This window comes from Dermochelys coriacea, chromosome 6 (assembly GCF_009764565.3).
Source record: "Dermochelys coriacea isolate rDerCor1 chromosome 6, rDerCor1.pri.v4, whole genome shotgun sequence".
Taxonomy (NCBI): domain Eukaryota; kingdom Metazoa; phylum Chordata; order Testudines; family Dermochelyidae; genus Dermochelys; species Dermochelys coriacea.
Genome location: NC_050073.1, coordinates 128,206,006 through 128,233,271, shown reverse-complemented (window position 1 = coordinate 128,233,271; position 27,266 = coordinate 128,206,006). Strand labels below are relative to the sequence as shown.

General features: G+C 42.8%; 1 long non-coding RNA gene across 1 annotated transcript; it reads right to left on the bottom strand.

Moving 5' to 3' along the window:
• Positions 1 to 485: 485 nt before the first annotated feature.
• LOC119857861 lies at positions 486 to 19,869 on the bottom strand. The gene is made up of 4 exons (XR_005293724.2): positions 19,759 to 19,869; positions 18,833 to 18,906; positions 2,249 to 2,371; positions 486 to 970 (listed from the first exon to the last, which is right to left on the bottom strand). It is a non-coding gene; the product is annotated as an uncharacterized LOC119857861 (long non-coding RNA).
• Between the last annotated feature and the right edge of the window lie 7,397 nt (positions 19,870 to 27,266).

The window sequence follows — 27,266 nt, the reverse complement described above, 5'->3', positions numbered from 1 at the left end:
CCTGTATAGTACTTGCCAAGGGACTTCCCCAGCATAATTTCTTTCAGACTTAGAGCACATCTTTAAAAAAATTCCAGTCTTGATTTGTAATTCACTATTACAAATTTACACCTTATTTCCAGTCTGAATTTCTCTAGCTTCAATTTCCAGCCATTGGATCATTTTGTATCTTTGTCTGCTAGATTGAAGAGTCCATTATTAATTATTTGATCCCCATAACTTATAGACTGTTATAAAGTCACCCCTTAACCATCTCTTTAATAGATAAATAACTAGAGCTCCTTGAGTCTCTCACTATAAGGCAGATTTTATAATTTTTTTTTATTGTTCCCATGGATCTTCTCTGAACGCTTTCCATTTACAGTATCGTTCTTGAAATGCGAGCACCAGATGTGGGACACAGAATTCCAGTAGCAGTCACACCAGTATTAAATGCAGAGGTAGAATAACATCTTTATTCCTAGTCAATCACTAGAGGACTAGATTCTGCTTTTCTTACTCACACAGAGTAGCACTTTACTCCAGGAGTAATTCCATTCAAGTCAACCATTCCAGTCAACAGAACTGAGGTGACTGTAGATTTGTTTACAGGTATTTTATCTTCTAAATATTTAGAAATAACACTGAAAATGGACTGCATCATTCTACAATTCTGCACCTTGGGGATCACAGACCTGGCAATGGGATGACCAGACCAGTATGGATCTCCAGCCTCATCATAGTGTCAGCTCCTACAGCTGAATCCAACCATCCAGATAGACGACCATGTGGGATGCTCAGGAGGAGAATAATCATTTTTCATTGCTGTCTGAAAGTGTGTATTGAAAGTCCTGTCGCTGCGGCTTTGAGAATCTGGGAATAGCAAACCTGGAAATTTGAGAATAGCATTCACGTTCCTCACAGGGCTGCTTGTAGCAGGGTACGGGGTTCTTTGCGTTGGGATTGCTGGATTGTTTTCTCTCGGCAAAGGCTTTTAAAGAAAACAAGGGTTCTGCATTAGTAAATTACAATGTTGTGGTGATTCATTATGAGAAATAACAGGGGTTACCTGCTGTTGCCATATAACATTACAACTGCAAGTAACCCCTGGAACTTCTAATACTCTTGACAACTGATTCATGATTACTGTATTTTTGTCTCCCAAAATTATCTGCTCTTCTCCACTCTCTGCCTGTCTTCAGCAAAATCACAAACAGGAAAGGGGCAGTTGCCAAATCTATTAATATATGCTACAGTATTATCAGATGCACCATATATCACATTGTGTTAGGGGCTCTAGCTACATACAGTTAGACAGTCCCTGCCCTAAAGTTTTTAGGATCTAAAGAGGTAAGACAGATCAAGGATGGGAGAAAGGGGGTATTGCTCTCTTCACTTTACAGATGGAAAATGAGGCATAGGGTAGATTAAGGAGCTCTGATCCCCAGCTCCAACACTGGATCAATACTTGATATGTGACTCCTGCTCTGGTCCTCAGTTTTTGATTCTTGGTTCTGGCTCTGGGTCTAACCCAGTTCTGGTTTTTGGTAATTCTCCTGGTTCTGACACCCATTTACGTTTCTTGACCTGGACGCACCGCTCCACCCATTAGACCTGACTCATGTTCTGGCCACTAGACCAGACCACCTATGTCCTGGTTCCTAACAAGTGGCTGGGATGCCCAAATGGAGGAGGTAGGCTTGTTGCTACCCAGTGGTCCCCCATTGGCACTAGAACCACAAAAACAAGGTAACCAACTCCAGACCAGATCCATGATGTTTGTGTGGTCACCTGAAGCACAGCAAGCCTTTGATCAGATCAAGATCACCTTCATGACAGCCCCCATTTTGGTGCACACGGATCCAGTCAGCCATTTATGGTGGAGGTAGATGCTTCTAGCCTGCCTCTTGGTCCTGCTCTGTCCCACAGTTTGGGTCCCAATCTATTACACCCTTGCATGCATTATTCACACAAGCACAAACTTCTGAACGAAATTACAAAATACTGGACAAAGAGGCTACTTGCTATTAAATCTGCTTTGAAGCGTGACAACACTATTTGGAGGGGACCCGAAACCCAGTACACATCTTTACCGACCATAAAAATCTTGAATACTTTCAGAGGGCTCAGGTCCTAAACCCAAGACAAGTTCAGGTGGGTACTTTTCTTCTTCCAGTATGGCTACAGTAGTTCATACCATCGGAGGACCAGAAATGGAAAGGCAGATGCCTTGTCTTATAAAAGGGGTTATCACCAAGGGAACAAGGACCTCAGTCTGGAATCACGCGATGTCCTGAAGCCTCAGAACTTCATCTACACCGGAACCTGCCTAGAAGTTATGGTCCTCCTTCAGACAGCCATTCAGGAAGGTACCTCCACCGGTGGACTCCACCTGAAAAGGGAATGGCTAAGATGGAACAGTCCATGCAGGACACAGTAACATATGTCAATGGGTGCATCTTCATTCCACAGGAGCAAGGCCAGTTAGAAATACTATGTTTATGCCATGACGCTCCACCCACAGGCCATTTGGTCACTTCAAGACTTTTCATACTATTGCCTTTTTTTCTGGTGGTCTGCTATGCATGCTGAAGTCTGGGACTTGCAGATCCTGTACCATATGTGCTTGTACTAAGTCACCTCATGCAAAGACCCTGGGTGTCCGAATACCCCTAAAGACTGGCCATACCCTGTATCTCAATCACTCTGGACTTCATTGCAGAGCTCCCAAGCTCCAAGGACCACATCATAGTCCTCACAGTCCTAGACAAACAAAGATGATTCATTTCATTCTCTGAGATGGCCTGCTTTTGGCTGAGGCAACGGCTCAGCTGCTGGTGACCCTCCTCTTCCTCCTCCATGGGTTCCCAAACCAAATTATCTCTGAGGGCCACAGTTTGTGTCTTGCTTCTGGTGGGAAAACACATTTAAATTGCAACTTCTCCAGCCCCTCCACATCCACCCGATATTTCACAAAAAGAAAAGGAGTACTTGTGGCACCTTAGAAACTAGCAAACTTATTTGAGCATCAGCTTTCGTGAACTACAGCTCACTTCATCGGATGCATGCATTATTCACACAAGCACAAACTTCTGAATGAAATTACAAAGTACTGGACAAAGAGATTACTTGCTATTAAATCTGCTTTTGAAGCTGTAGCTCACGAAAGCTTATGCTCAAATAAATTTGTTAGTCTCTAAGGTGCCACAAGTACTCATTTTCTTTTTGTGAATACAGACTAACATGGCTGCTACTCTGAAACCAATATTTCATGAATCACTCCTCAAGCCCTACACAGAGAATCTCCTTTCAGATCAGTCTCAACAAACTGCTCCGCCAGTTGAGATTCAGGGACAAGACTATATAGTGCATGAGATCCTTGACTCCTGACTGCTGTGAGGTTGCCTCCAATACCTCAGGGACTGGGAAGGTTACAGTCCCAGGAAACAATCCTGGAAGCTTGAAACCCACGCCAGGCCCCTGACCTAGTGAAAAAGTTTCCCGAGGCTCAGCCCAACAAGATGAGTTCAGTGCCACTCCAGAGAGGAGCATGCCTGAAGGGCAGAGGTGCATGTGTGTAAGGATCCAAGGGTGTGGGTCTCAAACACTGGGCTGGGACAAAATGGATTTCGGACACTCCCTTGTCACCATCAAAGGAGATGGGCAGAGAAGCATCTCAACAATTCTGGAAAGTCAGGCCCCACAGGAAGTCCTATCCCCAGAGCACCCGAAGCCTATGGCTGCCTGACTGTCTCACTCCCGCTACTTCGGAAAGTCAAGCTACTTACTTTAGGAGTCCCTGATACTCAAAACTCTTAAGCACATGTGTAACTTATTCACGTGGAGAGTCCCACTGATATCAATGATACTCCTCCTCATAGCTCCTCAAATTACGCACATGCTCAAGTGTCTGCAGGATTGACCCTAGCTATGGATTTGGGTGGCTTGTGTCAGGTATGAAACTTTTGGTCATAGGGATTCTCAGTAACTTGGATATGGCAAACTGTTTTCTCTCATTCACATGGCAAGAGGTGCATCCTGAAGGGAGGACCCAGCTGCTTTGCAGAGCCAAGCTGTATGTCTGTTCAGGAACATTTCCTCTGATTTGACCCTCCTCTACCGAAATTAGAATAGCTGAACCCACCTGCCTTCTCTATGTGATACGTGATTCTTTCAATTCACTGAACTCTTCCAACTTGTATGGCCGATTTCATCTCCCATTTAAGTGTCTTCCAGTCCAGAGAAAGAAGGTCTCTGCCCAAAGAACTTAACATCTAATTACAGACAATGGGTGAAATCCTGGCCCCATTGAAGTCATTGGAAAACTCCCAGTGACTTCAATAGGCTCAGTGTTTCATCCATGACATGACAAGGGTCATAGACATAACAGCAAGGAAAGATGAGGGTGAATGAGATTACCTGGTTACTCAGTTAAAACAGATCCATATTGTTAGTATGTATTTATTTTAGAGGCATGAATACAAAATATCTCCTCTCTCTCTCTCGTGTATGGCAAACACAACAGATGCTGTAAATGTAACACACACACACACACACACACACACACACACACACACAAAACCACGGTCCGTAGATATCTAAGCTTCAAGACTCGAGCGCATGAGCAGAAAGAGAGAACATTGTGCTTTTCACCCCATGTGTGTGAGCACCAGTATCACTGGGCTCTAGGAAAATCTTGTAACAAGTCAGTGAGTTCCCAACATCATCTATTCTGCTTTTGTTTTTTATCTGCTATGTTTTGAACCTGCACAAGCCAATGGAGGATGAAGCATTCAAATTAGGGGAAAGGAAGTGAGGAGTGCGGCATGACTCACCTCTGGGCTTTTGTTGAGTTAATTCTCTGACGCACAGACCAGGAACTCACCGTAACAGGATTTAATTTCTATATCCACGACTTTCTTCTTGAAACAATAGCTGCATGCTAATAGGCATCTAAACAACTGAAGCCTTCCAGGGGTTAACTGTGATTTGGCTATAGTGCTACCCAAACCCAGTAGGACCATCAAAGTAATTCAGTTCTGGCAAACTCTTCCTATCTGTCCCCTAAATATGATTCTACATCTTCAGCTCAGACCCTGTCCTGCAGCCAGCACAGCTCAGGAAAGGGAAGGGGAAGGGGGCAAAAGTATCTACAGCATCTCTGAATCATGCAGTCTGTTACATTGGGAGACTCCTCCGGAGGCCAGTTGAAACAGCCTTCCACACATCAGAGATGCTGAATTTATAGCTTATTACAACAATTTGTAACCCACTACCCTCTTCCTTTTGTCCTTTTACTGTAGAGGTGTAACGGGCCACGTCACCTTGAAATGGTCCCTTAAAACCTGTGCTAACTACTTATGTTAAACAATCAGTTCCACCTTGCATTTAGCTGGGACACTGGAAGTACCTTTCCCAGATCTGAAGACGAGCTCTGCATGGCTCGAAAGCTTGTCTGTCTCACCAACAGAAGCTGGTCCTGTAAAAGATATTACTGCATCTCTCAGATGTTGTAAAGACTTCTATAATCCTCATATGTATTAACACTACAGGCAATACTAATTTTTATCATAATGGCCCAACAATACACACACACACACACCCACACACACACACACACACACACCCCTATGTTAATTTTGGAGTGATTCCTACATGTTTGCCAAGCATGTTCTCCTAGGCTCGTGAGCCCTCAAGGCTGAGAAATGGTTCAGCATCAACAAGTGATAGAGGAACTGGCTGATTGTTCATGCATAGGGCAGGCATTGTAATAATACTGATCACAACTGGGATTGGGGGTCATGCATTTCCCTGAATTCTGAACACAGAGGTAAAATACCAAGCTGATGGTTGTCTGAACGCATTCACAGACGGCCCCATTGAGAAAAGGGATACTGCATAAAGATGTTCACCATTAATTTTCATTGCTAAGCAGCTACAAATTTCACGGTCCAATTGAGATTCTTCTTTCCCTCTTTCCCCACCCCAAATTGGCAGTGGTAATTTCTAAGCTTTGAATGATGTCCTTAATAAGACTGACTTAGAATGGAAGCCCATGCTCCTGTTAAATAGATGACTGATAGTACTATTATTGCTGTAGAATGTAGGTTTTAATATTCGAACAAATTTATATAGCTAAGTATGATGACAAAAGGCACTTTATACAAATAAAACTGATCAGGCTCACCATGCAGCAATAAAACATATTAATCTGATAAGTTCTCCAAGACACAATAAACAAACAGAGAAGTACAAAAATGGCCTCAAGCAGCTGCCAGAAAGGGATTTTTAAATCAAGTGAGTAGGCGAAGCAGATTCTTCATGGCAGAAGTGATGCTATGACCTCTGTAGCAGGAGTCTTTAGCCTTCTGCGTAACACTGTGGGTAGGTGCCAGTGCCTTGGGAACAGAAGGTCCTGAGTTTGAATGCTGACGTTGAACTTGAGACGGTGTTCTCTGATTGTGGTTGTCATTTTTGTTGACCGTGTTCCAATGTTTATAGATCTGATCGATACAGAAGGATACCTGATTGTTGGCTTCAACTCTTGTAAAACAGATGAGGAGGACTTCTGGCCCCTTAGAGACTAACACATTTATTTGAGCATAAGCTTTCGTGGGCTACAGCTCACTTCATTGGATGCATGCAGTGGAAAATACAGTGGGGAGATTTTATATACACAGAGAACATGAAACAATGGGTGTTACCATACACACTGTAACAAGGGTGATCAGGAAAGGTGAGCTATTACCCTCAGGAGAGAAAAAAAATCCTTTTGTAGTGATAATCAAGGGGGGCCATTTCCAGCAGTTGACAAGAACATCTGAGGAACAGTGGGGGGGGGATAGTTTTACTTTGTGTAATGGATGTGTCATTACACAAAGTAAAACTATTTCCCCATGTTTATTTTTTCCCCTACTGTTCCTCACAGTTTCTTGTCAACTTCTGGAAATGGCCCACCTTGATTATCATGACAAAAAGGTTTTTATTTCTCTCCTGCTGGTAATAGCTCACCTTACCTGATCACTCTTGTTACAGTGTGTATGGTAACACCCATTGTTTCATGTTCTCTGTGTATATAAAATCTCCCCACTATATTTTCCACTGCATGCATCCGATGAAGTGAGCTGTAGCCCACGAAAGCTTATGCTCAAATAAATGTGTTAGTCTCTAAGGGGCCACAATTACTCCTTTTCTTTTTTTGCGGATACAGACTAACACGGCTGCTATTCTGAAACCTATAAAGTTGATGTGAGCTAGAAAATAAGAGGGAATTAAAGTAAGCTGGGTCAGAGAGGAGTGGGGTGTACTGATATCACTGTATTCAGTATCACTGCTGCTATGGAATAGAGTACACTTGCATCTGTATCGCGATTGGATACAGATTTGGAGAAGATGGGGATCAATATGAACATCAGAAGGTGGATAAGGAATTGGTTAAAGGGGAGACTGCAACGGGTCCTACTGAAAGGCGAACTGTCAGGTTGGAGGGAGGTTACCAGTGGAGTTCCTCAGGGATCGGTTTTGGGACCAATCTTATTTAATCTTTTTGTTACTGACCTTGGCACAAAAAGTGGGAGTGTGCTAATAAAGTTTGCAGATGATACAAAGCTGGGAGGTATTGCCAATTCGGAGAAGGATCGGGATATTATACAGGAGGATCTGGATGACCTTGTAAACTGGAGTAATAGTAATAGGATGAAATTTAATAGTGAGAAGTGTAAGGTTATGCATTTAGGGATTAATAACAAGAATTTTAGTTATAAATTGGGGATGCATCAATTAGAAGTAACGGAAGAGGAGAAGGACCTTGGAGTATTGGTTGATCATAGGATGACTATGAGCTGCCAATGTGATATGGCTGTGAAAAAGCTAATGCGGTTTTGGGATGCATCAGGAGAGGCATTTCCAGTAGGGATAAGGAGGTTTTAGTACCGTTATACAAGGCACTGGTGAGACCTCACCTAGAATACTGTGTGCAGTTCTGGTCTCCCATGTTTAAAAAGGATGAATTCAAACTGGAGCAGGTACAGAGAAGGGCTACTAGGATGATCCGAGGAATGGAAAACTTCTCTTATGAAAGGAGACTTAAGGAGCTTGGCTTGTTTAGCCTAACTAAAAGAAGGTTGAGGGGAGATATGATTGCTCTCTATAAATATATCAGAGGGATAAATATAGGAGAGGGAGAGGAATTATTTAAGCTCAGCACCAATGTGGACACAAGAACAAATGGGTATAAACTGGCCACCAGGAAGTTTAGACTTGAAATCAGACGAAGGTTTTTAACCATCAGAGGAGTGAAGTTTTGGAATAACCTTCCAAGGGAAGCAGTGGGGGCAAAAGATCTATCTGGTTTTAAGATTATACTCGATAAGTTTATGGAGGAGATGGTATGATGGGATAATGGGATTTTGGTAAGTAATTGATCTTTAAATATTTAGGGTAAATAGGCCAAATCCCCTGAGATGGGATATTAGATGGATGGGATCTGATTTACTATAGAAAACTCTTTCCTGGGTATCTGGCTGGTGAATCTTGCCCATGTGCTCAGGGTTTGGCTGATCGCCATGTTTGGGGTCGGGAGGGAGTTTTCCTCCAGGGCAGATTGGAGAGGCCCTGGAGGTTTTTTTGCCTTCCTCTGTAGCATGGGGCATGGTTGACTGGAGGGAGGCTTCTCTGCTCCTTGAAGTTTTGAACCATGATTTGAGGACTTCAATAGCTCAGACATGGGTGAGGTTTTTCATAGGAGTGGGTGGGTGACATTCTGTGGCCTGCGCTGTGCAGGAGGTCGGACTAGATGATCAGAGTGGTCCCTTCTGACCTTAGTATCTATGAATCTATGAATCAAACAATATCGGATAATAGTATTTACAAATAAAGAGCAGAGGGACATTGCACCAGAGAGATCATCTTCACCTTTTGGACCACTGCAAACCAGCTGAATGCTTTGCAGATTTGCAAGCACCAGTGTGCTATTTCTTAATCCCCTCCAGCACAACACAGGCATCTGCAGCAAGATACAAGTGGACATAAACTCCCTGCTTAGCCCACTCTCTGGGAAGGGAGAGGGAGTGATCACCTCATCCTGAGATCCTCTATCCCCTGCCACTTGCACTTGCATCCTCGCCTTTAGCTGTTCACAGCTGACGGGTTGAGTGTTCTAATTAGCTCATCAGCCTCCTGCCTGATTAAGCCATGGAGTACCCATCTCCCAGGTAAGACGGGAGCAAGCAAACAGTATGAGTTTTCATAACGCTAAATGTAAACACATACATCAGGGAACAAAGAACACAGGCCATTCTTACAGAATGGGGGACTCTATCCTGGAAGCTGTGACTCTGAAAAAGATTTTTGGGTCCTGGTGGATAAGCATCTGAACATGACCTCCCAGTGTGACACTTTGGTGAAAATAGCTAATGTGATCCTGGGATGCATAAACAGGGGAATCTCGAGTAGGAGCAGAGAGGTTATTTTACCTCTGGATTTGGCACTGGTGTGACTGCAGCTGAAATACTGTGTCCTGTTCTGGTGCCTACAATTCAAGAACAATGTTGATAAATTGGAGAAAGTTCAGAGAAGACCCACAGGAATGATGAAAAGATTAGAAAACATGCCTTATAGTGAGAGAGTCAAGGAGCTACATTTAGCTTAATAAAAAGAAGGTTAAGGGATGACTTGATGACAGTCTAACTATCTGCATTGGGAACAAATAGTTGAAGTTGAAGCTAGACAAATTCAACTGGAAATAATGTGCAAACATGTATTGATGAGAGTAATTAACCACTGGAAGAGTTTAGTAAGGGTCATGCTGTACTCCTGATTACTGGCAAATTTTAAATCAAGATTGGATGTTTATTTTCTGAAAGATCTGCTCTAGGAATTATTGCGGGGAAGATCTATGGCCTGCCTTATACAAGATGTCAAATTGGTCCCTTCTGATCACAATGGTCCCTTCCAGCTTTGGAATCTGTGAATATCTTGAATGCCATTCTGTCCTAGTGGTGAGTAAAAACTGTTATAAATGGTGATCACTACATTGTGTATAAGCCCATTGATTTCTCCACACATCATTACCGACGAGCGTATCCTCAAAATATTCCCCAAAGAGAGGACGATGCTTCAGTCCTCTATACTCTGCGCACACACAAACATTGGGCTGCTACTTGCAGTACACTTCCAAATGGGCAGAGTGAGCAATGATCTGCTTTGCCAAATGCCAGCCTGAGGGGTTGGATTCCCATTGTGTCAAACCCGACTAACTCCAATGAATTAACTGGAGTTATTTCACATTTGCACAGCTGTAAGGGAGCAGAATTGGCCTCTGGTGCTGTAACACAGAGCAGACCTGCTGGAGACCTCACCCTCTGCAGAAAGACCTGAGCGAACAGGGAAGAAAAGAATAAATATTTTATTTTAACAGTATCAGGAAGTTTGATTAATATATTCACAAACCATCTCCCCAACTCTACAAGCTGAGCAAACTGTGAAAAAAGATCTTCCTTGAATAATTCATTCCAATTATTATCCCAGCCCTCCCTAGCGTACCAGCTGCAGCTCTCCCATTTTGGCAAGAGGGAGGTGCCTTTTGACAAAGCCACTAGAGCTGTGCTAAGCGGGTGCTACACCTTGTATACCTCACAGGGTATTTCCTTATGAGCGTATGTGCCTTCTGAAGCATGTGCTGAAGATTACTGTTCAAGGTGGGAGAGGCGAGAGAGAGCAGACATTTGACTAACACAGCAAAATGCACAGGATGGATGTAGAGGAAGATCAGGGCAGAAGGGTGCTAGAGAAAGAGAAACCTGTCTTTCAAAAAGCATACAGGGAGGACAGATTGTTAGGTTCAAAACAGATTAAGAGTTCCTTTCTAAATTGAAGCTCTTCCTTTGGAACTGGAAAAAGCCAATTGGTTTAGTTTAACACTACTGTGAAGCATTAGAGCAGAGACATGCATAGAAGACAGAGCAATGTCTTTTTTCCGTTGGGTAAGGAGTCTGAAAACCAGAGAGAGAAATCTTGCTGTGCCACATAAGTGGAAATAATATTTATGTTGTAGCATTTTGCCATGCTCTATTGGCCATCTATGGCTATCCAGATGCTAGAACAGCCTTCCTCAATTGGTTGGGCTCCCAATGCTTTGGCTGGTCTCAGTGCATGCCACAGCCCACACTACAGCCGAGATGCACACCAGAGAGAGGATCTCAGCTCTTTCCCTGGATGCTACAGGTGGATAGCAGGGTTGGACACGAATCACTTACTTTGCACAGGCCTCTCACATTCCCCATCTCAGCCACTCGGATTGACCTGGGGTCTGGAAAATCCACAGCATGGTTCAGCTGATTTTCAGGGCCTAGCTCAAGAATACAGAGGCATTTGCACAGAAGCTGCCCAGGTAGTAGGGACCAGCTGTCAACATGCTGCAGAGCCAGCTCCTCTGCTGAGCAGCTGAAATGACCTCGACAAGGAGGTCAATGATCTAGTGGACTAAACCAGGGCCTGAGCACAACAGACTAATCCCGGTACTGACACCAACTCCTTCTGTGTCCTCCTTGGAGCATTTTGACTGATGTGTCCTGACGCACTTGGGTGTTTGAAGTTAGTCAGCTAAACACAGAGGTTTGCTGGTAGGTGCTTCATTTTAACACACCCCTGTATAAAAATACCAGCCTTACCCAGTGTGTGCCTCCACTTCATGTTTAGAACGTTAACATACACATTTTTATTTTCTTGATTTACTTAATCTGACCTGAAACACCAATTCGACGTTGGGGTAGAAATAAGGACCATCCTGTTTCCCAGGGGTGTTGTGACAAGTGTGTTGTTAATGTCCACAGAGTGCTTGAGTAGCATCACGGAACTCACCAGAATGCGCACACACCCTGGCTTCTAGCAACCCCATCCACAAACCCCCTTTATCGGGCCCACTGTCCTTTTCAGACATTCTCTAAATGCACAGAAGGTGAGCAGCAGTGACTGTGCTGGACCCCTGCTTCTCGCAAAAGCACAGCCAACCCAGCTGCGGGCTTGCCACTCTCAGACCCTGCAAGTGGGGAGGGGGCAGCTGGCTCCAGGGGTTACTGACTGGGGGGCTTCACAGATTGCAGAGGGGCAGCACTTGTGTCTGATACAGCTGGGGCTGCTTCACACAGTATGTACATGCTCACCCAGCCCGTCAGTGTCACCAGCAGCTCCCCAGCCACTAGCCTTAGAGGAGAGGGACATTCTTGATTTATGGGGCTAGCCCATGTACTAATGGAAGCAGAGGTCTCACCCCCATGAATGTAGGGGTTTGGGGGAGAGATCCTGGGGGGATGACTGGAGACGAGGTAAGGGCAGGGGAATTTGGGAGGGAGGATGTACTGGGAAGAGCAGTGGGGGAGGGTTAGAAGGGGGACTGGCAAGAAATCCTAAGGCCAGCCCAGATATGGGCAGAGCTTATCCAATGTGGAATGTGCTCTCTGCTGACCTGACAGGTTTCTAGTAACATTTTTTACACGCACAGTCATAGGGCACAAGTACTTTGAGTTATACCTGTTTTCTTTCCTCATTCGTCCATCCATTGCCCCTGATCACCTCGTGTCTCTCTCTGGCTACCTCATTAAATTCACACATTTGCTAAGAGAAGCAATTTCCAGTTGTAGTTTTCACCCAGTGTATTTTAACTGCAAAGGAAAACAGGCATCTCTGGCTTGTTTTATTCATAACAGCTTTTCATTCTCTTTCTTAATCTCTAACCACATGCTGAGTCACATCTCCTTCGTATTACACAGCTATTCTGTTTCAGCTGGGAGATTAGTTCATTTGTGTTTCTGTGTGAATTTACTAGGTCGCTTCATGGCTGTTTCCATACGGACTTTTAGCATTGCATGACTGGGGAGAATGGAGATTACGGTAGCACCTGTTGGCATTTTTGGAACAAAGGGAAACCCAGGCTTTGCTTTAACCTGGGCTGGAACCTGCCCAATTTGCAGTGAAGATGCAGGCTAAATCACTCAAGTGCTGGTAGTCCTCCAGTGCCTTCCCACAATTCCCCACAAAGGACAGCAAGGTTCTCCCACAACTGGGAGAGAATCCTAGATCATCTCTACACAAAGAGTCATGGGATATGCCCCCAGACAAGTACACAACAGTGAGGATCCAGCAATGCGGTATATCTTTGCAGTGAGGATGCTCACACTGGGTCTAGGCTAATCCAGGTGTTGATCATTTGGCTAACACTGCAGTGAAGACATCCCCATAGTTTCCCCACCAAAAAAAAAAAAAGTTCTTATGATGCTGAAATATACAGTTTCAGTGAGGATTGTTTTTTAAAACCAATTTGACTTAACTTGATTCATTGGTTTTCGGTTTTAGTTATCATTGTCAAGAGAGTGAAGATGTTTGCTTCTGTGAATTTTCATGAAATTTTGTCCCTTTTCAGTGGAACAAAATGTTGAATTTTGAAGTTTTTGACCAGCTCCAGTAGTTTGGTTGGGGTTTGTTTTTAAGTTTTAAAACATCTTGGTTCCTCTAGTTCAAAGCTTGCTGTCCTTTTATGGGCCAGCACTGATTTTGGTTTATTACAAAACACAAAGTTTTAGAAAATCTACAGCAACCACTTGTCTACTGAGAGATTGGTATCAGGATCCTTACACATGTTAGCAATATTACCCTGATTGGACCTATGATATATTACACAGATATTAAGACATATAACCCCCTAATAACTAATTTCAGTCATTTCAGCATTGAAGCTCCCCAAAGATGCGCTAGCCTGCGAAGAAGCAGCTGTCTCCACTTTTCAGAGAGGATAACTGAGTGCCAGAGTAAACAGTCTGATGTAATGGTGCCGCTCAACGTGAGAGAAGGGCCAGCAGTGGTCTGACTGACACAAAGCATGTAGATTGGCAACTAAATGGAACTATTCTAAATGCTTCTTCCCTGCCCCAGCATCTGAAAGAACAAGAGGGAATTTGGCAAGACCATAGGGCATAAGATGAGATTTCTAGGGGCTTTTACTCCCTTAAATACCAAAGAGCTGTTCTGGTTGATTATGTCAGTGATCCGAAGATAATGGGTCACAGATTATTGAATTGTGCCTTTTAATCCAATGGGCTTTGAGGGATCTTTTACTGTAGCTCAAACTGTATCTCAGACATTTCCAGTGAGAACGAGCTGTCTAGATTTCAGGAAAAGCTGTAACGTTGCCAGTGAAATCATACAACCCAGTGCAGCCTCCTTCCTTCTTCTCCCACCATTTGAAAAACAAAAAGCCACCACGTTAAAACACTGAAATCTAGCTGCATAACACAGAAGCCAAGAGATTCAGACCTTCTTCCACTGCACAGTGGCTAGTCACTGGAGATCTGAGAGTGGTACAGTAATTAAGCACAAAGGCCCAGGTTACGGCTTATTATTTGTACAACAGTAGAGCCTTCAGTTTCCAGCAAGATCAGGGCCGCGTTGCACTAGGCACCATATATCCCTAGAGTAAGCAGCAGTCTCTGCCCCAAGGAACTTACATTCTAAGCAGACAAAACAAAGGAGGGGAGAGAAAGGAAATATCATCCCCGTTTTACTAATGGAGAAACTGAAGCACACAAATGTTCAGTGACTTTCCCAGTCCCACGCAAAGCTCAGTGGCAGAGCAGGGACTTGAACTCAGATCCCTTCTTACCTAGTGCAGTGCTGCAACCAACCACAAGATCATCCTTCCTTCTCAAGCATGGTATGAAAAGTCTTCACACCATGCTTGCTGGCCTAGGGAGTCTAGTATTTGCTTTAAACAGTTTGTGTTGGTGTGGCAGTCTGTCAGATCCGACAACGATACCACAGCACCATGTATGTGCTCATGTGGTTGTATAGTCTCATCCGTGGGAGCAAGACTGCAAACAGATTCACACAGGAAGACTTGGCATGAAGATATGACTGGTGAAGTTTGTGTTGAACATTAAACTAAATGGTAGCTTTTTTTCCTATAACTATAGGACAAAATGGTTACCAGCAGATTTTAAGTTTTATTTCATAAATATATGTCATTAGCATTTAGAACATAACATACAGAGCTTGTCTTCACATACAGTGCTGCACTGATACAGCTGCGCTGCTGTAGCGTTTAGTGGAAATGCAACCTATGCCGATGGGAGAGCTTCTCCCGATGGCATAGGTACCCCATCTCCCGAAGAGGCAGTAGCTATGTCAACAGGAGAAGCCCTCCCATCAACAGAGCACGGTCTACACTGGCAGTTGGGTCAGTATAACTGTGTCATTTAAGGGGTGGATATGAGTGATGTATTTACACCAACTTAAGTTGGTGGTGTAGACCAAGCCACAAAGTATTATTGAGCTAAAACATGGACCAGCTGTGTGTCACAATCACAATATAAGATACGTACTGATGACTAATCAAAATGACAATGAGCAAATTCTGGAGCCAGAATTACTGTATTTGATGTTATGAATGGTGCTTTGAACAGCAACTACCACGTACTAACCAGAGCTGAGAATTCTGAACAAACCCGGCAAGCGTTAGCACATCACAGCGCCCGGGACCCATCACGCTTGCAGAGGAATGCTTCAGACCTTCCCAAATCAGAGCTAATGCACCAAGAATCAGAATGATATCCTTTGGCTTGATAGCATTCTGATCATCGATTCATTAGTGTTTATAACCCGAAGCAACTGAGATCTAGGGGAAAATAGTGAAATTAGTGTATTGAGTTCCAAAAGAACAGCTGCAAGGAGAAAGACGATAATCCATGTTGACCTTTAAACTGCTTTGGAGAAGATTTTCCAAAGCGACTAGTGATTTCGTGTGCCTCAATTTCTGAACGCTCAACTTGACACAACAAAAAGTGGCTTCTTGCCCTCTGAATAAAAAACAGCCCCTTCTAACGTATCTCAAGTTAGGTAGCCAAAGTCACTAGTCGCTTTGGAAACGTCCCTTCAAAGTTCATATCAACTACTAGTAAGAGGAAAAGGAAATAGACTGTGATCACAACATCACAATCCCTAAGTCACTACCCTTTCCTTCAGATTTTAACTGCTTCTCTGGTGAGCTTTATTTTCATAAATCCAGGACCAGCCAGGATGAGCCAGACACACTGACCAGCACATTGACCAGAAAACGGTTGCAGTGCTTTGCCGCAGCCCGACAGTGGCCAGCAAGCAGTGACCTGGGCAGGCAAATGCTCTCTAACACAGATTTCTCGTCTATTAGGCAATTCAGATACCTAAATAGCAACTTCAGGAGTCAGACAAACTTCTCATACACCCACGTATCGTCAGTGAGAATGACAGTGAAGGGGTTTTTAACACCTTTGGAAACTTAATGCTTGAGAAGTTGGGTGCATAAAGTTGGTAGTAATTTGTTGATGTGATATTCAAACTAAAGGCTAAGCTTCACTAAGGACAGGTCCAACACAGCACCCCGTTAATATCTGTATTGCCTACACACAATTGGTACATTGGAAAGATATTTAATTTCACTACATCACAAACTCCTGTACCAACACGACCATGTCATTGCAATTTTTCACACATTTTATTTTTATGTGTCCTATCTTTCAGTGCAGTTTAATTTCCCTGATGTATTGAGGCGGGCTACCAGTCTGCACTAAAGTACAGCCATGGACTAAAAATAATAAAAATGAGAAATTGCAAATGAAAACCTAAATGGTCACAGTCATTAAAATGGATCCGACTCTCACAGGCTCTATAGGTTCTGGAACATCAACCCTGAGTAGCTGCAGACACCAGGGACAATGAGGCTGTTTTGGATGCAGCTGTATTTAGTCAAGGAAAAGAAAAGCCATCTTTCTGCTGAATGCCAACTTGAAAAATTTGAAACACGAATCAAGACCACAGAGTACCTCCTGCAGCTGGCTATTTTCAGCACCTGACTGGGTTGTTTTCTGTCTGTAGCACTGATGGCAGCTCGCACTCTCCGAACATTCCCATTGCTTCAGACCGATGAGTGGGCCCCACATTTTGAAAAAGTTCATTCACATCAGCATGCCACCTCCACAGCAGAGTCTCACTGTGACCACTCAGGCACACTTTAGTTTTGTTATGGGTACGGACGACAAAACATATTGCTTAGAATCTGTTCAAAACTTTCCACAGAACATTTTTCAAATGTAAAATCTTTCAGTAACGTTTCATTTGAAATGTCTCCGAGGCAAAATTCTGGTTTTTGCAAACGGGAAACAATTTTTTTCTTATTAATCAAAACTGGGCATCTGCAAACATCCGACCCAAGGGGGAGAACACAACGATGGGTTACTCTTGCCCTTGGAATTTTACCAATGGACATAAAACCCCGAGTGACAGATTATGAAGTTATTCTATTGTGCTACAGCTAAGAGATATGAGAAGACTGCAAGTCAGGGTACAGCAGAAATGGCTTTGTAAAATCTGAAGTTTATTTAATCTTGCTTTTTGTAGCTGCCTTTTTAAGCAGTATTTTTTAAAACGATCATAAATTCCATAAGATCCCTATATTTCAAATATAGCTCTTCACAGGAATCGACAGTGGCAGTAAGAAAAAAAAATCTATAAACGACTCAGGAGGATGGCAACTCTGAGTCAATGCAGCCATAAAGAATAAACGCAGTGGCACTTATCTTTGCTCTGAATCATTTTTAGCCTTATTAAAAGGAGATCAATATCATCAGAATAAAGATTATGCAACTTTGGAGGGGAAAGACACTCCTAAATAAGTCACTTACTTTCTGAAAGGAAATCCCATCTGCAGAGGAAGCAGAAATGTGCATTGCCTTTGACTTATAATTGATTTTCACTCCTTAAAAAGAGCCAAGCCAGTCAATAGCAGTAACAGTAGCAGGAACTGAGCTCTCTGTTTTTTAAATAAACAGAAAAATAGCATTTGCATACATAGCAAGTTTAAATCTAAGAGCTTCCATATTTCCACCATGAAAATCCTTGATCATGTGTAAATACATCCCTAGAATGTAGATCAAGATGTCAGTAGTAATTAAGCAGGAATTTGTCTTATATTTTATACACTGGATATCAGTTATCTGGAGATCAAACTCGGGCAGAATATGCCATTCAGTTAATGAAGACTTTCAGACCATTTAATAAATAAGCAAAAGTATCAATAAGAAACTAAAGACAAACAAACAGAAACCTTCAAGAGCAACAGCCGTTCTAAAACCAACTGTGTGACAATGAAAAGGAAGTCATTAAACATGCTTTCCCTATACAGGCATCTAAGAAAATTCCACTATGTGAAAAGCTGTGAATTTTAACTGCCTTCTTGCCAGTAGAAATTTCAATCTGTTATAAAACTTCATCACGTTTCAGGGAACCACATATTCTGTATAACACCAATGACCATCACATTTAGAAATCTGAGATATATTTGCAAATTTTCCCCTATAATATATACATACATAGTCATTTAAAAGAAAAATCAATGAAATTTAAGATGTTCCCAAATTCAAAACAATGTATGAAAAAATTCAAATTTAAAATAAACTCTCTTATCTAGCGATATGTATATTTCCAGACTCTTCACTTGTTTTAATTGAGAAACTGCAGAATTGTTAAAACAGTTTAAAGGTAACATACCATCTGGCCTGTCTCACATGACACCATTCCATTAGCATAGTCTAGGAGGCACATATCACCCTATCTGTATAGGAAGAAGCTCTCTAGAGAGAATGATCAATATATTTTACAATCCAAAGGAGAAATAAATATTTATGAAAAGCAGCTGCATGAGCAGAACCACCTGTCACAAAACAGGCTAGATCAGGAGACAGAATCGGTCTTTTTTGGACTTATGATTGAGTATGTATCCGAATGATAAAAAAGGTTTTGTAGTATTGATTGTCTCATAGAAACTGCTTACCTCAGTTCTCTCTGGTTCCTGGACTTCCAAAACCCCTAAACTCAGCAGGTATTGATTGGAGATGAGAGACACCCCTGTTAAGAGTATATAATTAGAGCTCAGTACTTCTTGTTGTAGAAAGCGTAAGCGCTATTGCTGATCTCATTGCTAATCTTTGACCTTGTCCATCTCAAATGATGGCACTTCTGATGACAATAGAAATCTTAGCTAGATCATGTTGCACAGACTTTAAATACAATAATCTCGCATGCCTTAAACCCCTGTGACCAAGGCATGCCCCAGTGGCTGGGGAAAACTAGGGAGGCAGAACCCCCCAAAGTAAGCTTAACTAACTATAAACTACTATTCAACTACTGTTACTACAACTCAATTAAACTATTTACAGCTAAGAAAAGGGAACCACGGGGTAGGCACTTGTGAATGCAAGAGACTGAGCTGCTCCAACAACCGTCACTGGTGGTAAGAAGGAACTGAGCAGGCGGTGGGTTGGCAGGGACCTATATACACCACCATGAAGGCACCACTCTAGGGATCTCGACAGCCAACCCGATGGGTACCGCGAGAGGAAAAACCTTCCGATGATTGTGCACATAACTATTGGAATACACATGAGCAGTCACTCAAAGAAGAACTCACACTCTCTCACTCACACACACACACTACTTTTAAAAGGTTAGACTAGCCAAGCTAATTCACTGCTGCAGATGTACTGCTGTGATAGGATAAATATATTTAGTAAAGCTGGTTGAAACAAACCAGAATTTCCATTATGTGAGAAGTTCCACTAGTTAAACATTTGTTTCCATCATTGTTCAGGCCAAAAGCTGAAATATCAAAACTTTTCATGGAATGGAAAATTCTGAATTATTGAAATTAAAAACTTTTAGATCTTTCCAGATCAAAACACTTTGTTGTGCCACACTGACCTCAATCCATCTGAGCTATTGTGGTGCCTCGGGGAAACTGTAGTTCAGTGCTTCCTTCCGCTTTCTCCTTTGGGTGGGGCTGTCTCCCAGGGTCTTGGGATGGCCATAATGCACTGCAGCTGTTCAACCAGAAGGGAGACCACAAGCATCATGGGAGATGTAGTTTGTGCACCTCATACTATCATTCTCCTCTATGGACCAGGTTCCCCAGCCAGACTACAACTCCCAGGAGGTACCACAGGAGTTAAGGTACACAGAGATTAACAAACCCTATTTTTCTCCAGTGCTCCCCAAGCACAGGGGCTCAGAAAAAAAAATCCAGTTTCCCACTGAGAAAACTTGCTGCATAAACAATTTTGACAAGTTCTCGCTGGCATGGGTTCTATTAGTTTCCCATGCGATTAAGTATGGCTGAACATCTGATTTAAAAGGAAAACAATCTGTTAAGGGTGAAAGTTCTCTGTTTAGGTTGTAACAGACACTACAAGTGCAGTCACATTGTTGGAAGACCTATGAAACATGCCTGAAGTATGAGAGTACAGTGAGCACACAGGGGCTATGTATAAAGTGTCAGCCTTTATGCTATAAAATCTACAAAATAAGTGATGTTAAGTCACATTCTGGGGTCTACTATAATTGCATATTAACAACCCATACCTCTGAACAGGTCTGGATGCTCTGAAACATGGGAGAGTCAGCCATACTGGGTCTCTGATTCAGGACAGCACTTAATCACATCCTCAAGTCCCACCAATTTAGAGGGCCCATAAGCATGTGCTTATATGCTATCTGAACAGGGACCTTATAAACTGATAGGCCAACTTACCAGCCAGGGGATCAAATACAACTCCCCAAAGAAGCAAAATTTCAGTCCCTTCTATAGGGATGGGTCTATTTCTCAAAACTCTAACAGTCCAGGATAAATTAAATAAAATAGGCCCTGTCCCCTACCTCACAGCCTTCCATAACGACCTATCTACTTCCACCACAACTTTGTCTGTCTCTTTCAACTGAGCTGCTTGTTGGCCTTCAATCTAAAGGACCAAGTTACCTGATGGTTTTTACCTGATCCCTTGCCTCACCCCTGATTACCTGGAATGCAGCTAATTAGCCACAGCTGGGATTAAGCCACCTTGTGAGGGGCCTATAGGTCATAATGACTTTTTTTGCAGCTGTGATGGCTTACCCTGCAAGTGAAGTACAAACTCGCAGAGATGCCAAGTCCTAATACAGGCACTTATAGCAAGTGCACAGACTTTTTTTTAAGGATAAGAGCTCTTCAGGAAATTTTTTTTAAGGAGAATAATTCGAAAAATTAAATTAAAAATAAAGGGCCATATTTTAATTGCAATTAGACACTTCAGGGCATGTTTCATTGGACTATTAATAAGTGCCCCAAGGGACTAAAGCAGAAACATGGTACATCTGAGGCATGGATTAATGTCCCCATAAAATCATGCCCCGGGGTGTTTTTGAGCTCAATTGAGAACTTTTTTTTTTAATCAAAATTAACATTTCTAACCCTCCTGCAGGCAGTAGCCATCTTGATGAAGAGGGAATTAGTGACATAAAAAATAAGCAGCCCAATGTCAGAAATAGTTATAAGCTCTATTCTGCTTTCTCTCAGTTTCTGGTGGAGGCAGCCACAAACCAGCACTGCCAGGTTAACAACACAGGGAAAGTTATTTCTTGAAGTTGTTGATCAGACATCTGATGTTGCTTTGCCAATACTTTGATCTTGCAAAATTTAAATTGAAAATAATATTTGTTTAGTCATTAAATGAACTGAAACTAAGTCAAACCAGTGAATGCTGAAGGAGTAATTTATAAAAATCTATCCATCATGGCTTTCTAGTTGTCCTTGGAGCAGAGGCAAACTTATTGACAAATGGCAATATTTGCATAATGTCCCCAATCAAAAATGTTTTGGTCTAATGTCTATACAAGTGTGTACTTGTACATGTTGTTTTGGCAAGAAATATCAAATCTTATATCAACCATATATTGTCAAAGGTGGCTCTGTGATACTGAAAACACTTATTACTGAGTATGGTGTTTACTGATGATTGCTCAAACCAATCATCTTTAAGATTCATAGTAGATACCTGTAGGATTAAGACCTAAGAATCTGGTCTTTTAGAAACACATGCATAAAATTCACTTCACATGCTGTGGGTAATCCCATCACAGTCAGTGAAGCTATTCCATGCCGATGAAGTTAAACTCATGAGCAGGTCTTTGAAGGATTCTGCGTGTGTGTCACCTTAGAGATTTTCTTGAAGAGGCTTTGGCAAAATTGGTGACTTTCTACTAGAAATGTCCACTTGATAAAGCACATCCCAGTGCAGCTTCTACTTTTTAAACAATTCCTATCATGCGTCAGCTGTAGACTTTGAATTTAGGATCATCCTATCCATAGTAAAGTCCTCTACAATTTGAGCTAATGCAGTAACTCTGTTAACAGGTAGCAGTAATCAGCTGTTATCAGGTGGGCCATCCACTACAGAGGGACATGACATACATTTTATAAGTGTGTGACATACATCTTATAAAAAAAATCCCAAGAATCTGAGGTTTACCAGAGGTAACATCCATGTATGGGCACAAGTTTTATGATGCCCCCAGCATGGGTCTCCAGCTGTTATCCTAGAGCAGGCTGGGTTCTAGAGTGGGACAACACCCATGTGAGGAAGAAAAGTGGTGTTACCGCTTTATCACGGATTGGAAGCTCTAAAGCACACAAAGATGAAGAGCTAGATTCACAAAGGGACTTACATGCACCTAAGTCTAACATTTAGGCACCACTGGCATTCACAAAACCTCTGCTCAAATGCTGCCTAAAGTCCGTAGGCCCCTTTTTCTCCTAGTCACTAAGTTTTAGTAGTTGGGGATGCACAAAACTGCCTTGGTGCTGACCCTGCTCTGCAGCTTGGCGCCTAAGTCCCAGCACGATTCTCAAGATAGGTGTTGTCCTGCCTCTTCTGGATGTGGGGCTTTTTCAAAGCATGCCCCACTCCTCACAAAAATGGCCAAGGGGTGAGACTAACACCCTCCCTCAGGACTGCTTTTCCAGTGGTTAGGGTACTCATGGGGGAGATGCCAATTCAATTCTCCCGTCCCTTTGATTCCGGTCTGGCATTTGACCAAGGACCTACTGCCTCTTAGGTGAATGCCCAAACCACTGCACTGCAGAGTCGTTTTCCCTGGCTCTGGCCGATGCCTAGCAATTAATTATTTCATACCCAGTGGAACAGCTACAAAGGAGAGCTGGAGAGCAGCCCCTCCCACATAAATATCCCATAGGCCCACTGTTAGGACACTCTCCTGTAAGGTGGGACACCCATGTTTAAATTCCTCCTCCACATCAGGTAGAGAGGGACTTGAACTGGGGTCCCCTAGAGCCTGGCTGAACACCCTTAACCAGAGGGCTAAATGCTATAATAGGAGAGCTGAGGACCCTGTCCTTCTGCAGCTCGCTGTTTTCTGTGGCTCGGCATGTGCACTCCCACCTTTCTTGCAAGAAACAACATAGGCACCTGACTCAAGGAGAGGGTTCCTGGCTGTGAATCCCAAACAAGGTGAGGTGCTGACCTCCCTGAGAGGAAGGCACTAATGAACCACCCCTAGCCTCTTCGCTAGCTTAGGCAGCTCCCCGTTTCACTTGCTGGCTTTTGTGAATCCCATTGCTAGGCACTTCTCTCTCCCCATGCTTAGTTTAGGGAGCCTGGATACCTGATTCCACTGAGTTGGCTAGGCACCTGGGCTCTTCAGTGCCTAAGTTTCTTTGTGAATCTAGCCCTTAATGGCTTCCCAAAGGTCACCCAAGAAATCTGGGCTGAGCAGGGAACTGAGCCTTCATCTCCTGAATCCCAGACCCGGGTCTTCAGCACAAGCTTTAGCACTAGCAGATTCTTCTGTAAGACTGGGACAAAGAAACCTCCCAAACAAGAAGCATTAAGGAGTCTAAACCAGGTGCCATATAGTAGAACCGGCTGTCCAGAGTTGTAGGGTTCTGTACATTTCCTGGGGCACAGTTATGCATTTGCAAAGGATTTTAAATTAAGGGGTTTTGATTGCACAATGACTTGTTTACAGCTGAACTCAGTGTGCTTCTAATTCCGAAAAACAAAAGAGAAAAATGTATATTGTTAGAATTTCTTTGTTTGAGTAAAGCAGGAGATGATTTGTTTGGCTATATTTGCTTTATATTTTTAAATGTTTTATTGCATTGTTAATGTATTCCATTATGTTTTGCTTCTTTTTAAATGTGGATTTTCTTTTTTTTTTTCCTCTCCTTTTCAGCACTGGCTCTGGTGTCTGACCTTCTTGTCCTTTTTCATATTATTGCTGTTTTACGGATGGGTGTTGAACACAAAGGGTAGATCCAACCTCTTCACTGACTACAGACTGCTCTGCACAATGTCATCATTATCTTTGCAAATCCCAAAGGGCCTTGCAAATCCATTGCCACCTGGATCGATTGCTGGCAAGGTGCTTAAGATGGTCTGATTGTAAATTCAGTTTATGTCCATCACTATCTGATTGTGCGACCAAAGCTTCTGGTGCCCACATGATCACGGGCCATGTTGTGGAACTTGTGGGAGAAGCAAAAGCATTGTCAGCCCCGGCAACATTAATTGAAGAACATGCCATAGAACTTGCAAAGCCTATCAAGGCATCTCTTTTAGCACCACAAGGCCACAGCACTCTTCCAGGACTGCAGCACCCCTAGGCGTAATTTGATTTTTTTGCTACAGCTAAAGCAGAAGACCAAAGGTCAGAATTTGCAGGAAAAAAATGATCTCCTGTCAAAGACAGAAGTAGAGAGTTCCTTTATTTCAAAAATTATGTTGGCAAGCAAAAGCAAATGAAGAATAAAAAGGCACAAGTCAGAATATCCTCCCAGAGCATATTGACACCCATCAGAGTATTTCACTTACAGCAGTTACCCCAAGAGCCATAGACATGAATGGGTTTGCTGGCCTAGCAACAGTGCCCCAAATTGAAGAGACAGCTTCCAGAGGACAATGCAAATGTCTGTATCAGCAGATTTTGGCCATTGAGACGGAATAGATCTAAGGAGCCCTTTGAATGTGAACACAAGGCAAAGAGCAGACAGGCACTCTAAAATCACTGCCACCAGAGGGAGATGTTTCAGAGTAGCAGCCGTGTTAGTCTGTATTCGCAAAAAGAAAAGGAGTACTTGTGGCACCTTAGAGACTAACAAATTTATTAGAGCATAAGCTTTCGTGAGTGAGCTGTAGCTCACAAAAGCTTATGTTCTAATAAATTTGTTAGTCTCTAAGGTGCCACAAGTACTCCTTTTCTTTTTGCGAATACAGACTAACACGGCTGCTACTCTGAAACTTAAGATAAGCCATCACTAGCAGCGGGGGGGGGGGGGGAAAGGAGGAAAACCTTTCATGGTGACAAGCAAGGTAGGCTAATTCCAGCAGTTAACAAGAATATCAGAGGAACAGTGGGGGGTGGGGGGGGGGGGAGAAATACCATGGGGAAATAGTTTTACTTTGTGTAATGACTCATCCATTCCCAGTCTCTATTCAAGCCTAAGTTAATTGTATCCAGTTTGCAAATTAATTCCAATTCAGCAGTCTCTCGTTGGAGTCTGGTTTTGAAGCTTTTTTGTTGAAGGATAGCCACCCTGAGGTCTGTAATCGAGTGACCGGAGAGATTGAAGTGTTCTCCAACTGGTTTTTGAATGTTATAATTCTTGACGTCTGATTTGTGTCCATTCATTCTTTTACGTAGAGACTGTCCAGTTTGACCAATGTACATGTCAGAGGGGCATTGCTGGCACATGATGGCATATATCACATTGGTAGATGCGCAGGTGAACGAGTCTCTGATAGGGAGATGGACATGGAGTTCCAAAAGTGGGAACTTGGGAAACAGCAGCCTAAAAGAATCAGGACTTGGTTCAGCTCAGAAAGAACAGCAGCAATATCTGGCCACATTACACTTTGTAAAGGAATCCTAGCAATTAAAAAAAACAAAAACGAGAAAGATTCCCAGTTATGCAGTAATATTATTGTAAACAGCCAGTCACAAGCAGATGATATCAAATTAGTTGAACAAGATCTATTTTCCATAAACCTATGTTGATTGGCATTAATTATATTACTTTCCTTTAATTCTCTGTGAAATCGAGTCTGTATCAGCTGTTCCATTGTTTAACATCAGGCTGACAGGCTTTCCAGGTCACCCATTTACCCTTTTTAAGTATTGACACAACATTAGCTTTCTTCCAGTCCAACCGGTGTGCCAAAAATATTGACCAATCAACATTGATAGTCCAGATAGATCTTTGGCCAGCTGTTTTTAAACTCCTGGATGCAAATTATCCAGACCTACTGATTTTAAAATGTCCATCTTTAGTAGCTACTGTTGAACATTCTCTTTAGTTACTAGTGGAATGGAAAGAATTTCATCATCATCATCTGATGACTACATTAAATTGACTTGTTCCTCAAATACAAAACACACATATTTATTGAACACTTTTGCATTTTTGCACAATTATTTTTAATTCTACCGTTTCCATCCGGTAATGGATCAGTATCATTACTAGGATTCTTTTGGTTCCTAACATACTTGAAAAACCCTTTATTGTCCTTATCTCTGCTAGCCATAGATGTCTCCTTCCCTTATCAGTTTTTTACACTTCTTGTGTAGAAGTCCAGGTGCTCTTCTCTGACCTGGGAGGGAGATGCAGTGCAGGGGGAGCACTGGGCTGGAGAAGCCTATGCTACTGCTGCTGCTGGGGCAGGGGTGCCCAGTCCCTGCACCCCTCACTACTCTGTGTTGCATGGGAAACTCCCTCCCAGGGACACCCATGGCAGGGATGGGGGGAGAGAGAGGGGAGCAGGGTTGGATATGGGACACAGATGGAGGGGAGCAGTTGGCCATTAGAAAATGTCTACTGAGAATGTGGCATAATCAGTCTCCTGGACCGTAAATCACGAGAATAATCAGGGTTCTGTTCATGAACTTGGTGAAAAGAGGAGTCAGAGTGAGTGGCAGCTAAGTATTCCTGAGAAGGCTAGGTCGAATTTTGCGCTGTGTTCTTACCTCCAGTTTGCTAAAAGCTTTCTCCTGTCATTTAACTCCTCCATGGGACTCTCCATAAACCTCATTATTACCCATCTGATGGGAAGATCCTTTGAATACTGTGCTGAAAAGGTATCGCCGCCTGTCTCTCTTCTGACAGCTGTAGCTTTGTGCTGCCTGACATGTAGTCACTTCCAAACATCAAATCTTCAACTCGTTGAAAGGGAGAGTCTTCGTGGAAGTATTTTAAACTGTGTTTAAGCAATACAGCTGGGGAGGGCTTTTTACATCAGACTTGGTGCACTGCCTGAGGAAAATCTTCCACACAGAACCCTTCCTCTCTTAGAAAAACATAAGGTAATTGAAATAGCCCCCATAATGGCATCAATGGTGTTCAGTCAGAGTCTCTTGTGGAAAGCTGTTGCTGGCTTTAATGCCTA